The sequence below is a fragment of the Macrotis lagotis genome, chromosome X, assembly GCF_037893015.1.
Source record: "Macrotis lagotis isolate mMagLag1 chromosome X, bilby.v1.9.chrom.fasta, whole genome shotgun sequence".
Classification (NCBI taxonomy): domain Eukaryota; kingdom Metazoa; phylum Chordata; class Mammalia; order Peramelemorphia; family Peramelidae; genus Macrotis; species Macrotis lagotis.
The window spans coordinates 502965430-502980315 of record NC_133666.1 but is presented as its reverse complement, the minus strand read 5'-3'; the positions used below and the strand labels follow the sequence as shown (position 1 = coordinate 502980315).

Sequence of the window (14886 nt, the reverse complement as noted above, 5' to 3'; positions counted from 1 at the left end):
GCAAGGCAATGGGGTTAAATGGCTTGCCCAACGCCACACAGCTAGGTAATTATTAAGTGTCTGAGGCTGGATTTGAACAAAGGTATTCCTGACTCCAGGGCTGGTGCTCTATCCACTGCACCACCTAGGTGTCCCCACTGTACCACCTAGCTGCCCCGTGTACAGGCATTTTAAGGACAATACTGAGAGTTCTGCAGGAACAATTATTACAGTGATCATCTCAGGTCTTAAGGGTTGTTGAACCACGTGATTATTCAGCAGGGTACATAACCAGAGTTTGCATGGCAGTAACAGGAGTGCAATAACTTCTGGTTTGGTTCACTTGATAATTATGAAGTATTCTTGATTTATCACTTTCTGCTGCAGTCCTGTCTGTTTTATCTCTGGCTTCCAAGCCAGAATCTCCTGGGAAATATGGGATTTCCAACAATCTAGATAAGATAGTATAATCATCATCATATATATATATATATATATATATATATAATAACAAATGATATGAAAATCATAAATTCCCTAGAACAAATAACTATGTACATAAAAGATATATCCAGAAATAGATGGGTGGTAATTCCAGAGAGGAAGACAAGTAGTGAAGTGGACAGAATGCTCACTTTGTGAGTTCAAATTCAGCCTGAGATACTTACTAGCTAGCTGTGTGACCCTGGGCTAGTCACCCTGGGCCTGTTTCCTCATAAACTGGAGAAAGAAATGTAAATCCATTCCAATATCTTTGCCAAGAAAATCCTAAATGGGGTCACTTGATGGAACAACAATGAAAAACTACAGCAAATGGGAAAATTCCTCTTGCAAAAGTTAGAATTTTGGCTGGATCTCAAAGGGAAAAACAAAGGACACTAAGGTTGCAAAGGAGACAGAGATGGTGACTTGTTTAAGGAATTGCAGGTAGGTAAGTGCTCTTGGATTGTAGGGAGGCCAGAGGAGAGAAAATTCAAAGAAGTCAAGAAAGATAGAAAGACACTTTTTGAAGATCTCTTAATACCCAACAGAGAGAGAGAGAGAGAGAGAGAGAGAGAGAGAGAGAGAGAGAGAGAGAGAGAGAGAGAATGATATTTGATGCTGGAGTTCATGGATAGGGGAGTGATATGGTTAGACTAATATGTTAGAAAAATCACCTTGGCACCTGTGACCAGAAGAGACTTGGAATTAAATTATATCCCTGACATTTAGAAACTGGCTGAACAATCACACAACCCTTTTGCATCTCAGTTTTTTTTGTTAATTCTAAAATAAGAATAATGGTATCTATCTCATAGGGTCATAGAGAGACAAATGAGATGTTTAAAGTCTTTTCTTGTCCACATGCATAACACCTGGTAGCCAATTCTCCTCTCTCCAGTAACATGGCCTGCTTAGGCCCTCAACACTTTTGTTAAAAGCAGATATCTGAAGGGACTACCTTGACCTCAGGATCCCAGGGTTACAGCAGGTCTTGTGATGTCTCTGGAAATTACTGCACCTGCAGACCATTATTCGGACTAGATGTCAATCACTCCCCACCCTTTGGCTATTTTGCAAAACAACTGAACTCCTGCATGTGTTGCAGCTCCAGAAAACCCCTCCAGTTTCAAGTGGATTAAAGTATATTAGAACCTTACCCTTTCTACTACTTTTGGACATTCCAGTACTCTAACACTGTCCCAAATTGCAATTTCCTTCTTTTGATGAAAGATTTAGGTCCTTGTAAACTTTGATAGTCCTCTTCATTTCAGGTTGACACCTTAAATCTAGACTCTAGTTCAAATCTATGCTCTCCCTTTTCCAATGAATCCTCTACATAACTGCCAAAATAATCTTTATAAACCATAAATCTGATTTTGTGTCTTCCCTGCTTCCCAGAGTCAAAGATCTTCAGGGTATCAATTCCCCAGTGTGGTATTTAAAACCTTTAACAATCTGGCTTAAGTGCACCTCTCTAGACTTATTCCACATTATTCACTTCACTTAATCTTATTATGCACTCATGATCCCACTTGCTTACCCTCTAACTCTGCAATCCACCTCCTAATTCCAGAACTTTGTATAGGTTGCCCTTCTTTCCCACTCCCAGCCTGCATTTCTTCATTTTTCTGTCTTTTAAGATCATTTGGTTAGTGTTTTTCCCCCTGTTTAAATTACATTGCACTCACTTATTAATATGAATGTTGTATTTATCCTTCCTCTTTCTTAGAAGAAGGTAAGCTCCTTGAGAGCAAGGACTGTTTTTATATCTTTATATCTCTTGAAGTCTGTAATATCTTGACCATAGTATGTTTTGAGTCAATATCTACCACACTGCTTTAGCATATAATAGGTTCTTAATATTTTTTGATTGCTTCTACATACTTGCACATTAAATGCTATCTAAATATTGAAAACAGTCTTTGAAAACAGCACATTAGTTAGAGTGTCAAAGGGGCAAAGGAAGGAAGGGAAAGAACACATACAGCAGCCATTGTGTGCTCTGGGCCCTGTCAAAAAATTAATTTTAGTTTAAAATAAGCCAAAAGTAAGTACAGTATATACCTGAAGTTTATTGTCTAAGATTTACCTAGAAACCTATAGGGGGTAGTCATCAATAGAGATGTCTACAGCAAAATGAGGAAAGAGTATTACTAGAAAACTCAAAAAGAGACACAAACTGTTGCCAGTCAACCAATCAGGTTTCACAGTAGTGCATGAAGGTGTCCTTGATTACTTTATGATCTTCTTCCCTGTCCATGAGGTCAATTCTATGTCAGAACTGACAAAGATTCATTTAGTAGCCAGATTAGTGTCTCCTTTCTGGCCTGATATTTTTGTTTTTATCAAATATAATAAAGATATATAAAACACTGAGATTTCTTCCTTTCTAAAATGTCAAAAGTATAGAAATTTATGTGAGTCTCTTATTGAGATAACCAGACAAGTTTCCTGCTTTCTTAGAATGATCTCTTTCTCTCTCTCTCTCTCTTAGTTGACACATCTAGGAAAGTCAATTTGGAGATGCAATTAGAGGAGGACCAGGCTAATTTACATAGAATCAGCCCTCAGATTTATGACTGGAGAAACAAAGATTTTGAGGTCAGAAGCTAACAATCAGACTTAGAAACCATAATTAGAGGATGAGACACCAGTTTTTGATCAGAAATAAAGTTTCTGAACTTAATTTTTACATCCTGGTGTCAGAAAGATTCATTTTCCTCAGTTCAAATCTGGTCTCAGATACTTACTGGCTGTGTGACCTTGGGTAAGTCACTTAACCCTGTTTGCTTCTCTTCCTCATATATAAAATGAACTGAAGAAGGGGATGATAAACCACTCCTGTACCTTTGCCAAAAAAAATCCCAAATGGAGTCAAAGGGTCAGATTCAACTGAAGTGACAAAAAAATACCAACAATAAAAAATGGGAGACTGCTGAGTTTTTTTTTATTTTTTTAAATAAATATTATCTCATTTGATACTGACAACAACTCTGGCAAGTGTTATTATCATTATCATTTTATAGTTGTAAAATTGAAAATTGATTCCCTGCTTTATTTTGTATTCTTATGACTTAGTGATTGAGAATTGTACTAATTAAAGTATCAATTGAATATGGATCAGATTATATAGATCTCAGTGGTAGAGTTTCTAAGAATTTAACTTCCCTATTCCTATGGGCTACAGGCTAATTGAAAAGACTCAAAACCTATTTGTTTTTGGAAAGGAGGAAATAAAAAAGGAAGAAAAGTCAATCTTAACATAGGTTGTTTGCCTGCCTGAAGATCTTGCACAGAATGAGAGTACTTCTATATTTTTCCATTTTGCCCAGGGTTATGGAAAAATTTTTCCTAGTTGAATCCAATGAGAGTAGTCTTCATCTTTATGTTAAACTAATTATAGTCTTAGTTTAGTTTGTATCTCAGGTACCTGATGTACTATATAAAAGAATTATTCTGACTCTCAGAGGGGTCCTTAGTCTTTCAGTGGCTTTGGATCCCACTTATAGGCAATTAACTTGCCTTGCTAATAAATTGATCATGCTTAGAACTTTGAACTTCAGTTTCTCTCTATCACAGTTTGTTTTTTATTGTGAAACAGCTAAGCAGCCAGAGATTAAGTGACTTGCTCAGCAGCAGTTTTCATGTCCTGATTCTGAGTTACCTCCTCTGTGTATCCTCAGATAATCTTCTTTGCTTTAGGTCAGAAATGTCAAATAGAAAAGTGGGCCTGTTAACTGTGCCTAATGATAAAGAATGACACATATTTACATATTTCTTTTTTATTAATACAGAAAAAATTAAAATCAATTGGAAAATTTCAATGAAGTTCAGATACACACAAGAGGGTTGTGGGTGGACTCTTTAGAAAGAAAATTACAGAGACAGAAACAGGATAAGTTCTTAGAATAAAAGCACTAGCCTTAGGGAAGATGGGGGAAGCCTTGTTGCAGAAGGTTTGGGTCTTGAAGGAAGTCAGGAAAGGTAAGAGGCAAAAACAAAAGAAAACTTTCCATGAATAGGGAAGAGAGTATAAAAAAGCAAATTTGAGAAATAAAGTATCTGATTTGAAGAATATCAGGGAAGCTTGTGTCAGTATATGTAGGATATGTGAAGGGAGTATGGCGTAAGAAAGGAAGCAAAGGGTCAAGTTATGAAGAGCATTTTCTATTTGATCCTTGAAGATATTAGAATTTATGGAGTAAAGTTTGACATAATAAGAGCTGTCCTTTAGGAAGATCATTTTGTCAGCTAAATAAAAATGGAATGGAGTGGGAAGAGAATTGAGACAGGAAGACCAAGACAGGAGGCATTACAATTATTGGTTTCTAAAATGATGAAGGCACAGACCAGGGTCATGATAGTGTAAGAGAAAAGAAGTAAATGAGATTCTGAGTATTATGTAAAAATGACAGAACCTGGGAACAGCTTGGATATGTCAGGAGGGGGTGAGTGAAAGTGAGAAGTCAAGCCAAATTGGGAGTTTCAGCCCAATGCACCCAGTGACGATGGTGGGAACCATGACAGGAACAAGTAAGTTTGGAAGAGGATAGAATTTTAGGGGAAAGAAAGCATGTTCAAATTTTTGACACATTAAGATGTCTAGAAGAAAATGATTAGGGCAGGATAAATGGATCAGAATATCATCAGCATAGAGATAAGCATGGAATCTATGGGAGCTCTTGGGATCAACCAAAATAGCCTTAAAAGGAGAAGATGGCCTGGGACAGAACCTTGGGAATCACCAACAGTTGTAGCAGATGCAAGCTGGAGGGAGGTCCAACAAAGTAAACTGAAGAATGGTCATACAGGTAGGAGGAAAACCAGGACAGAGCAGTATCATGTAAACCAAGAAAGAAGAGAGTATCACCATGGAGAGAGTTATTTAATACCAAAGGCTACAGAAAAGATAAAAAGACTGAAGATTGAGAAAAGGCCACAAGATTGGCAACCAACAAAGCACTTGTGAGTATAACTCTAATAAAGAGACATGAAAAGACATCCCACATGGTGATAAGAGATGATATTATACATTGGATTTGTTTTCAGATTTTTCCAATGTATTGATCAGTTATGTTGATTTTTTTTACTCTTTTTTAACAATACTTTGGAATATGGGACAGTTCTCTATGAGGGGGAGGGAAGAGAAGAGTATTCTGGAGATAACTATGAGAATATAAGAAATAAAAGACTTCAAAACAAACTTATTAAGAAAAAGGAAAAAATGGGAACATTAGTAATTTTGGAGAAATGTTTCAGTTGAATGATGAGCTTGAAGCCAAAGTGCAGTGAAGAGAAAGAGAGAAAAAATGCAGAGACACTGAAGACAGCTTTTCCAAGGAATTTAACCACAAAAGGGAGGAGACATATGAGAAAATAGTTAGCATTGATGGATCAATGAAATACTAGATCTAGTTTTTATCCCTATCTAAATATCATTCTAAAAACTTCAATTCGTAGTATCCCGAGTTCATTCTCTGCTGACCCCAAAGAGGGAGAGGGAGACCAGAATTTGATAAGTTTGGAGATCTTTATTTCCCAGGAACTACCTGTGGATGAAGAGTACCCAAATCTGACAGTACCTGAGTGTTCAAGGATAGGGTTTTTATAGTGTTTTTTGGGGGGGGTATACTGAGAGCAAGAAGGATTCAGAAGGAAAGACAGCAGTTAGAAATATTTTGTCATATTACTACAAACATATGTAAACACATGGTTCAGTATAGATAGAGTGGGAAAGGGTCAAGATCTCTGGGTTATGTCTGAACATATTTCCTGAGACAGAGGGAGTCATGTATTCATGAGTTTCCCACTGGTTTGAAGGAGTGAAATTTACTATCTTATGGTTCCAGCTACATCTGGGGAAGGGGAGGCAGTCCTGGGAGGAAGCAGGAATTTTACAGGTATAGCAAGATAATTAGGCTAACAAGAGTGCTTTGTGGATATTAGACAAATTCATGGTATATCTATGACCCCCAGGGTCAAGTACTTGGGTCCTGTCAGACTACTTTCAGACCCAAAGACTTCCAGCCAGAGACTATGTAAACATAGAAGAAGGGGAGTGGATCATATCAAGGCAGGGACATGGCGACACCTAACGACACATACATGGAGTTTATTTTGCCAATATATCAAACAGGAAAACATCACATTTCAGATGACTTCCAATTTAGATAAACAGCTCTAATTCCTCTTGAACTTCAATCTTAGATCACCAATTACCTAGTAGACATTTTAAAGTGAAAGTCTTAGAAATATCTTAAACTCATGTTTAACACTGAATTCATTTTCTTTGCCCCCAAATCTTCCTTTTCCCTAAACTTTCCCATTTCTAAGGCACCATCATCTTTGTAATGGCTCAAGTTCATAATTTTGGCATTTATCATGATATCTTCATTTCCCCTCACCCTGTACATCATGTTTCTAACTTCATAATATTTCTCAAATATGATCCCTTCTTACTCATATGATTCAAATTCTTATTTATCTAAATTATTAGGACAGCCTTCTAATTTGTCTCCTCACTGCAAGTCATTCACCATTCCCATCTATCCTACATCCTTTTGATAAAGTATTTTTCTCAAGTACAGATCTGGTCCAATAATTTCCCTACTTAACCAATTCTTGTGGCTTCCTATTGTGCATAGGATAAAATACTAATTTCTCTGCTTATCCTTTAAAGTCCTATACAACATGACCCTAATCCATTTTTCTAGACTCTTGGATCTTATTCTCCTTCCTTTAATTTGCCTAACCAAACCAATCTCTATTCCTTAAATACACAGCTCCCATCTCCCTTTCTTGGAATTCACTCTCTCCTCTCATAAAGTTTTCTTTAAGCTGCAACTGAGACATCCAGATTGTGCAACACTGAGTTCCAAGGCAGGAAAACCTGAGTTCAAATCCTGCCTCAGAAACTTCTTTGCAATATGACCTTGATCCTAGACCCAGTGCTAAAGTTGTAGATACTGTTACTAAAAAGAAAGTTTCTGCCCCCAAGGAGTTGTGCAGGGGCATACAAGACACAAAAAAAGAGGGAAGAAAGCTGGTAGGGGGTCAAGAGGATGCACCCAATATAGGGCCCACAGTTTGATGAAGTAGCAGTGGCTACCACATGGAGGGGATGAGTCTGATTTCTATACTCTATAAAGCAGATCAGTGGGAGGAACTGGCCCTCACCTTCTAGCTCTCCACTCAGAGGACAACCAAGGCTGGATGAGCAACCTGGGGCTGAGATTCCCCCTATAAAATACAAGATCATTGAGACAGAGATTATTTCATTCATTGTACTTTTATTCTCAGTGGCATGTATGTTGCCTAGCACATAATGATTTGGTTGATTCTATCAAGTTGGGATAGGCAAAGGGAAAGGGAGGGACTTAAGACAGAAGGATAGAATTAAGAGAGGGAATAGTCATAAGCAAATGAACTGCAGCTTTGGGAGATGAATTGCAAAGGGAGAATTAAAAAGAGACAATACATAAGAACCAAGAATCTTGTTCCCAGCAAAGGGAAAGGTAGCAGGAACAAGCAAGGGGAAGCAGATTGCTCTAATTAGAGATCACCAGTGTTCATGACATTCCTTCTATTTCAGGAAACAACAGTATAAAGGAATATGATCAAGGGAAATTGCAGTGAGCCAACATAGCCATGAACAGGAATAGCATGAACTCAACCCATACAGAGGAGCCATATTTAACAATATGTTGCTTTTAAGGAACACATTTTAAAGATACAAAACAGAATTTATTATACTACAGGCAAATTTGAAAAAGTAGAGATAGTAAAAATTATCTAAGACAAGGTAACAGTAAAAAAATCATTAAAAGAGAAAAATATAGTCTGCTTAAAAGCACCTTAGAAAATGAAATCATCCCAATACATACTGTATATGTAATGTATAGGTATAATGGCAGTTCTTAAAAGAAAAGTTAATTGAACCATAAGAATAGATGCAAAAACCAGATCGAGGATCCCAATATACTTTTCTCAGTCCCAACCAAATTAACAAAAAAGATCAAAGAGACAAAAGTTAAAGACCTGAATGGAACTTTAGAAAAATGAAATATGATAGATCACTAATAATTATTGGAGAGGAATAGGAAGGAATATGCATATTTCTCAGCTACACATGACATATTTACAAAATTGGCCATATACTAAGGCTTAAGAGTCTTATATATTCCAAAAAAGCAGAACTATTAAGTATATAATTTATTGATCACAACACAAAATTATAAACAATAAAGGACCTTTACATAAAAGAACTGGTGATTCAAAGAGCAAATAGATAATTTCATCAAAAAAAATAGTACAAAGATAACATTCTCAGACTTTTGGAATTCAACCAAAGAAATCTTGAGAGGGAAACTTTATATTACTATTTTCATCAACAAAAAAAGAGGAAAAATAGATAGATGATTTGAGCATGAAATTTTACAAAAAACTCAGTAAGCAACAAATCAGTAACCTAAGCATCAAAAGAAGTTCTGAAAAATCAAAGAAAAGTTCAGCAGAATTAAGAAGCAAAAACAATATTGAACTGAAAGAGGAGATAATATTTGGGGTTAAAAATTAATAAAACAGATAAACTAAGCTATTATGAATTTTTAAAAGAAGGTGAAATTATCAACAACAAATTAAAAAACATTCATAAAAGGAAATAAAGGAAATTGTTAGAAACTATTTTGTTCTATGCCAGCAGAACTTAGTCATTTAAATGAAATGGGTATTTGTTTAAATGTTCAAATTAATAGCACAAGAAATAGAGACTTTAAATAACTCAATCTCAGAAAAAGAGATTCAGCAATTCATAAATTAACTACCACCATAAATTAACTACCACAGGAGAAAATGCCAGGACCAGATTGATTTTTAAGGAAATACTTTTAAACATTTAAAAAAACAAATTCTAATACATTAACCTTGCAAAAAAAAGTTGCTATCCAGTTTTTTATATAAAATAGATGTGATATCTAAATGAATGAAAGATGAAACAAAATTATAGACCAATATCTTAATGAATTTCAGTGCAAAAATATTGTATTGAAATATAAACAAAGATACTGTAGCAATATAGTTAACAGATCATATGCTGTTACCAGGTTGGTTTTATATTAGAAATGAAGGGTTGGTTCCATTTTAGGAACATGATAAGCATAAACAAAAGCAATAAAAATGAACAACAATAAAAACAAAAGCAATAAAAATAAAAATGATTATATCAGTCCATGCAAAACAAACTTTTGACAAAATATAGGATTAATTTCTGCTAAAAATCCCCACTAAAATAGACCTTTTTAATATGAAAATATTAAATAAAACCCCAAGAGACAGCATCATATATATATATATATGTATATATATACATATATATACATATATATATATATATGTAAGAAATGCTCCAGTAAGATCAGGGTTAAAGTAAAATGTCTTTTAGCAATACTATAGTTTGATATAGTCTTAGAAATACTAGATATGATAGTATGATAAGAAAAAGAAACAGATAAGACCTAATAAATGATCACTTTCTGCAAATGAAATAATTATTTCCTTTAAGAACCATAGAAATTTAGCTAAATATGACTTGAAATATTAACTTCAGGAAAAGAGCAATAGATAAACCCTAATAAATCATCAGCCTTTCTGTATTTTATCAACAAAATCCACCAGAAATGGATAAATTCCATTCAAAATAACTAGACTATGTATACAATATTAATAAAATATAATACTATAAAAATAAAAGTCATAACAATTGGAAATTGATTGTTTGGTTGTGCCAATGTGATAAAATTACACTTATCACATCAATTAATTCACTTAATCAGTACCATGCCAACTTAAACTACCAAAGAGTTATTACAGAGACAGGAAAAAAAAATGAAATTCATTTGGAAAAGCAAAAAAAAAATTTTTTTAATTAGGAAATAATGAAAAAAAGTAAAAAGGACCTAGGAATACTATATTAATTGGCAAAAGAGTAATCATTAAAATCAGTTGGTTAAAAAATGGAAAATTTTCCACTGAGACAACTTAGGGACACAATATTCAAAAGTAAGCAAGTATTATAGTGTAATGGGTTTTTTTTAGGTGTTTTTTTTTTTGCAAGGCAAATGGGGTTAAGTGGCTTGCCCAAGGCCACACAGCTAGGTATTTATTAAGTGTGAGACCAGATTTGAAGCCAGGTACTCCTGACTCCAGGGCTGGTGCTTATCCACTGCACCACCTAGCTGCCCCTAGTATAATGTTTGATAAGAAAAAAAAAACAATTTCCTAAGAACTAACAAAGCTTCAGGAACAGCTAAGTTGGGGCAATGAATAGAACATTGGGCTTGTAATCAGGAAGACTCATCTTCATGACTTCAAATTCAGTCTAAAACACTGACTTGCTGTGACCCTTGGCAAGTCCCTTAAACCTGTTTCCTTCACTTCCTTTTCTGTAAAATCAATTGGAGAAGGAAATTGCAAACTAATACGGTATCTTTGATAAGAAAAGCCCTAAATGGGGTCATGAAGAGATGAATACGACTTAAACAACTTAACAACATTAAAAAAGCAACTTTGAAAGAATGAAGGTTTCTGACCAATTAATCAACCATAGTGCCTGAACTGGAGATATAGATCTTTATTAAATAACTTATTGTTGCTTTGTTAAGTTATGAACTATGAAAAAAACTAAGAAAAAGAAAAAAGTCATTCTTGCCATTCTAATAGGAGAAAACAATAAAAATATGAAAGTTGGGGATATGGAAAGGGGAGGAAGAATTCTAATAGGAGGAAACCAAAGAAAACTGAAAAGTAGGGGAATGCTAATAAAAGGAAACAAATGATAACTGAAAAGTTGGGAGGATGAGAAGGAGAGGAAAAATTCTAACAGGAGGAAACAAAAGATAATTGAAACTTTGGGGGTTGAGGAAGGAAGGAAGAATATATATATATGAAGGAAAAAAGATAACTGAAAAATTGGTAAGATAACTGAAAACTTAGAAGAGGAAGAATTCTAAAAGAAGGAAACAAAAAATAACTGAAAAGATGGGGAAATGGAAAAGGGAGGAAATATTCTAATAGGAAACATAAAAGATAACTAAAAATTTGGGGGAGGAAGAATTGTGATAGGAGGAAACAAGATAATTGAAAAGTTGGGAGAGGAAGAATCCTAAAAGATGAAACAAAAGATAAATGAAAAGTTAAGGGAGAAAAAATTCTAATAGGAAACAAAAGTTAACTGAAAAGTTGGGAGGATGGGAAGGAGAGGAAGAATCCTAATAGGAAACATAAAAGATAACTAAAAAGTTGGGGGAGGAAGAAGGAGGAAGAAGAAACAAAAGATCAGTGAAAAGTTAGGGGAGGAAGAATCCTAAAAGGAGGAAACAAGATAACTGAAAAGTTGAGGGGATGGGAAAGGGAAGAAGAATTCTAATAGAAAACAAGAAAACCAAAAAGTTGGGGGGATGAAAATGGGAGGAAGAATTCTAATAGGAGGAAAGATAAAAAATAACTGAAAAGGTGGGGGGAAGAAGAATTCCAATAGGTGGAAGCAAAAGGTAGCAGAAAAGTTGGGGAAGGAAGAATTCTGAAAGGAGAAAACAAGTTAATAGAAAAGTGGGGGGAGGAAGAATTCAAATGGGAGGAAACAAAAGATAACTGAAATTTGATGATATAGAAAGGGGGAAGAAGAATTTTAATAGGAAGCAATGAAAGAACTGAAAATTTGGGGGAGGAAGAATTCTAATAGGTGGAAGAAGAGTTGGGGAAGGAAGAATTCTGAGAGGAGGAAACAAGATAAGAAAAGTTGGGATGGGAAGGGGAGGAAGAATTTTAATAGGAAACAAAATATAACTGAAAAGTTTGGGGAGAAAGCATTGGAATAGGAGGAAACAAAAGATAACTGAAAGTTGGATGAAAGGAGGAGGAATTCTAATAGTAAAAATGATATCAAAAATAAAAAGATGGAGAAGGGGAAAGGAAGAATTATAATAGAGGGAAAAACAAAAGATAACTGAAAAGTTGGGAGGATGAGCAGGTGAGAAAGAATTCTTATGGGAAATATAAAAGATAACTGAAAAGTTAGTGGTTGGGAAGGAGTGGAAGAATTCTAATAGGAGGAAACAAAAGATAACTGAAAAGTTGGGGGATGAGAGGGGAGGAAGAATTCTAGTAGAAAGTAAAAGATAATTCGGAAGTTGGGGGTGAAAGGAGGAGAGAGAATTCTGTTAGGAAAAAAAGATAAAACTAAAAAGGTGGGAAATGGAAAGGAAAATAGAAGGAAAAACATAAAAGATGATTGAAAATTTGGGGGGGGGAAGAATTCTAATAAGTGGAAGCAAAAGGTAACAGAAAAGTTGGGGAAGAAAGAATTCTGAAAGGAGGAAACAAAAGATAACTGAAAAGTTGGGGGGGATGAGAAGATGAGAAAGAATTCTTATGGGAAACAAAAGATAAATGAAAAGTTGGGGGGGAAGAATCTAATAGGAGGAAACGAAGGATAAATGAAAAGTTAGAGGGATGTGAAAGGGAGGAAGAATTCTAATAGGAAAAAGAAGAAATAACTGAAAAATCTTGGGAGAAAGAATTAGGAGGAAACCAAAAATGAAAGGTTGAGGAGATGGGAAGGAGGGGAAGAATTTTAATAGGAAACATGAAAGACACTGAAAAGTTGGTGATTGGGAAGGAGAGGAAGAATTCTAATAGGAGGAAATATAAAGGATAACTGAAAAGTTCAGGGAAGAAGAATTCTAATAGAAGGAAATAAAAGATTACTGATAAATTGGAAGTTGGGAAAGGAAGGAAGAATTCCAATAGGAGGAAACAAAGGATAAGTGAAAAGTTGGGGTGGGGGTGAGAAGGCTAGGAAGAATTTTAGTAAGAAATAAAAATAATTGAAAAGTTGGAGGGACAGAATTCTAAAAGGAAACAAAAGATAACTGTAAAGTTGGTGGTTGGGAAGGAGAGGAAAAATTCTAATAGGTAGAAACAAAATATAACTGAAAAGTTGGGTGTTAGAAAGCCTAGGAAGATTACTAATAAGAGGATACATGAGGGTAACTAAGAAGTTGGGAGGATGTGAAGTAGAGAAAGAATTCTAATAGTAGGAAATACAAAAAATAACTGAATACTTGGATGAGGAAGAATTCCTAAAGGTGAAAAAAATTAACTGTAAAGTTGGGCAAGGAAAAATTCAAAGAGTAGAAACAGAAAATAACTTCAACAGTTGGGGGAAATGGGATGAGGAGAAAAAATTCAAATAGGAAACATAAATGATAATTGGATAATTTTGAGGGAGAAGAATTCTAATAGGAGGAAACAAAAGATAACTGAAAAGCTGGGAGAGGAGGAATTTTATTTATTTAAGGTTTATTTTTTTGCAAGGCAATGGGGTTAAGTGGCTTGCCCAAGGCTACACAGCTAGGCAATTATTAAATGTCTGAGGTCATATTTGAACTCAGGTCCTCCTGACTCCAGGGGCAGTGTTCTATCCACTGTACCACCTAGCCACCCCCCTGGAGGAAGAATTTATTTTAAAAGTAGGAAACAGAAGATAATCTAAAATTTGCTGGTAGGGGAAGGGGCAGAAGAATTCTAATAGGTGAAAACAAAAGGTATCTGAAAAATTGGGAATTGAGAAAGGGAAGAAAAATTCTAATAGGAAACATGAAAGAAAACTGAAAAGTTGGAGGAGGAAGAATTCTAATATGAGGAAACAAAAGAAAACTGAAACTTTGGGGGATGTGAAGAGGAAGAAAAATTCTAATAGGAAAAAAATAATTGAAAAATTCAGGGAGGAAGAATTAGAAGAGGAGGAAACAAAAGATAACTGAAATTTGAGGGATGGGAAGAAAAGAATTCTAATAGGAAACAAAAAAAGATAACTGAAAAGTTGGAGGAGGAAGAATTTTAAAAAGAGAACAGAAAAATTGAGATGATGGGAAGGGGAGGAAGAATTCTAATAGGAAGAAACAAAGCATAACTGAAAAGTTGGGAGGATGGGAAGGAAAGGAAGAATTCTAATAGTAGGAAACAAGATAACTGAAAACTTGGATGACAAAGAATTCTAAAAGGAGGAAAAAAATAACAAAGTTGGGGGGGTGAGAAGGGGAGGAAGAATTTTAATAGGAAAGCAAAGATAAACAAAAACTTGGAGAATAATTTGAATAGGAAGAAACAAAAGAAAACTGAAAAGTTGGGGTTTGGGAAAGGGAGAAAGAATTCTTTTTTAACATTTTTGGCAATAGGGTTAAGTGACTTGCCCAAGGTCACACAGCTAGGCAATTATTAAGTGTCTGAGGCCAGATTTGAAGTCAGGTACTCCTGACTCCAGGGCCAGTGCTCTATCCTCTGTGTCACCTAGCTGCTTCTGGGAGAAAGAATTCTAATAGAATTATGGGGATGAGATGGCTAGGAAGAATTACAGTTAAGAAACAT

The 14886-nt window shown here is 35.1% G+C and overlaps 1 protein-coding gene across 1 annotated transcript in view; it reads right to left on the bottom strand.

The window, feature by feature from the left end:
• The window catches only part of LOC141501181 (glyoxylate/hydroxypyruvate reductase B-like), a 56696-nt gene that overhangs the window by 29581 nt on the left and 12229 nt on the right, over positions 1–14886 (bottom strand). The window lies entirely within an intron of this gene.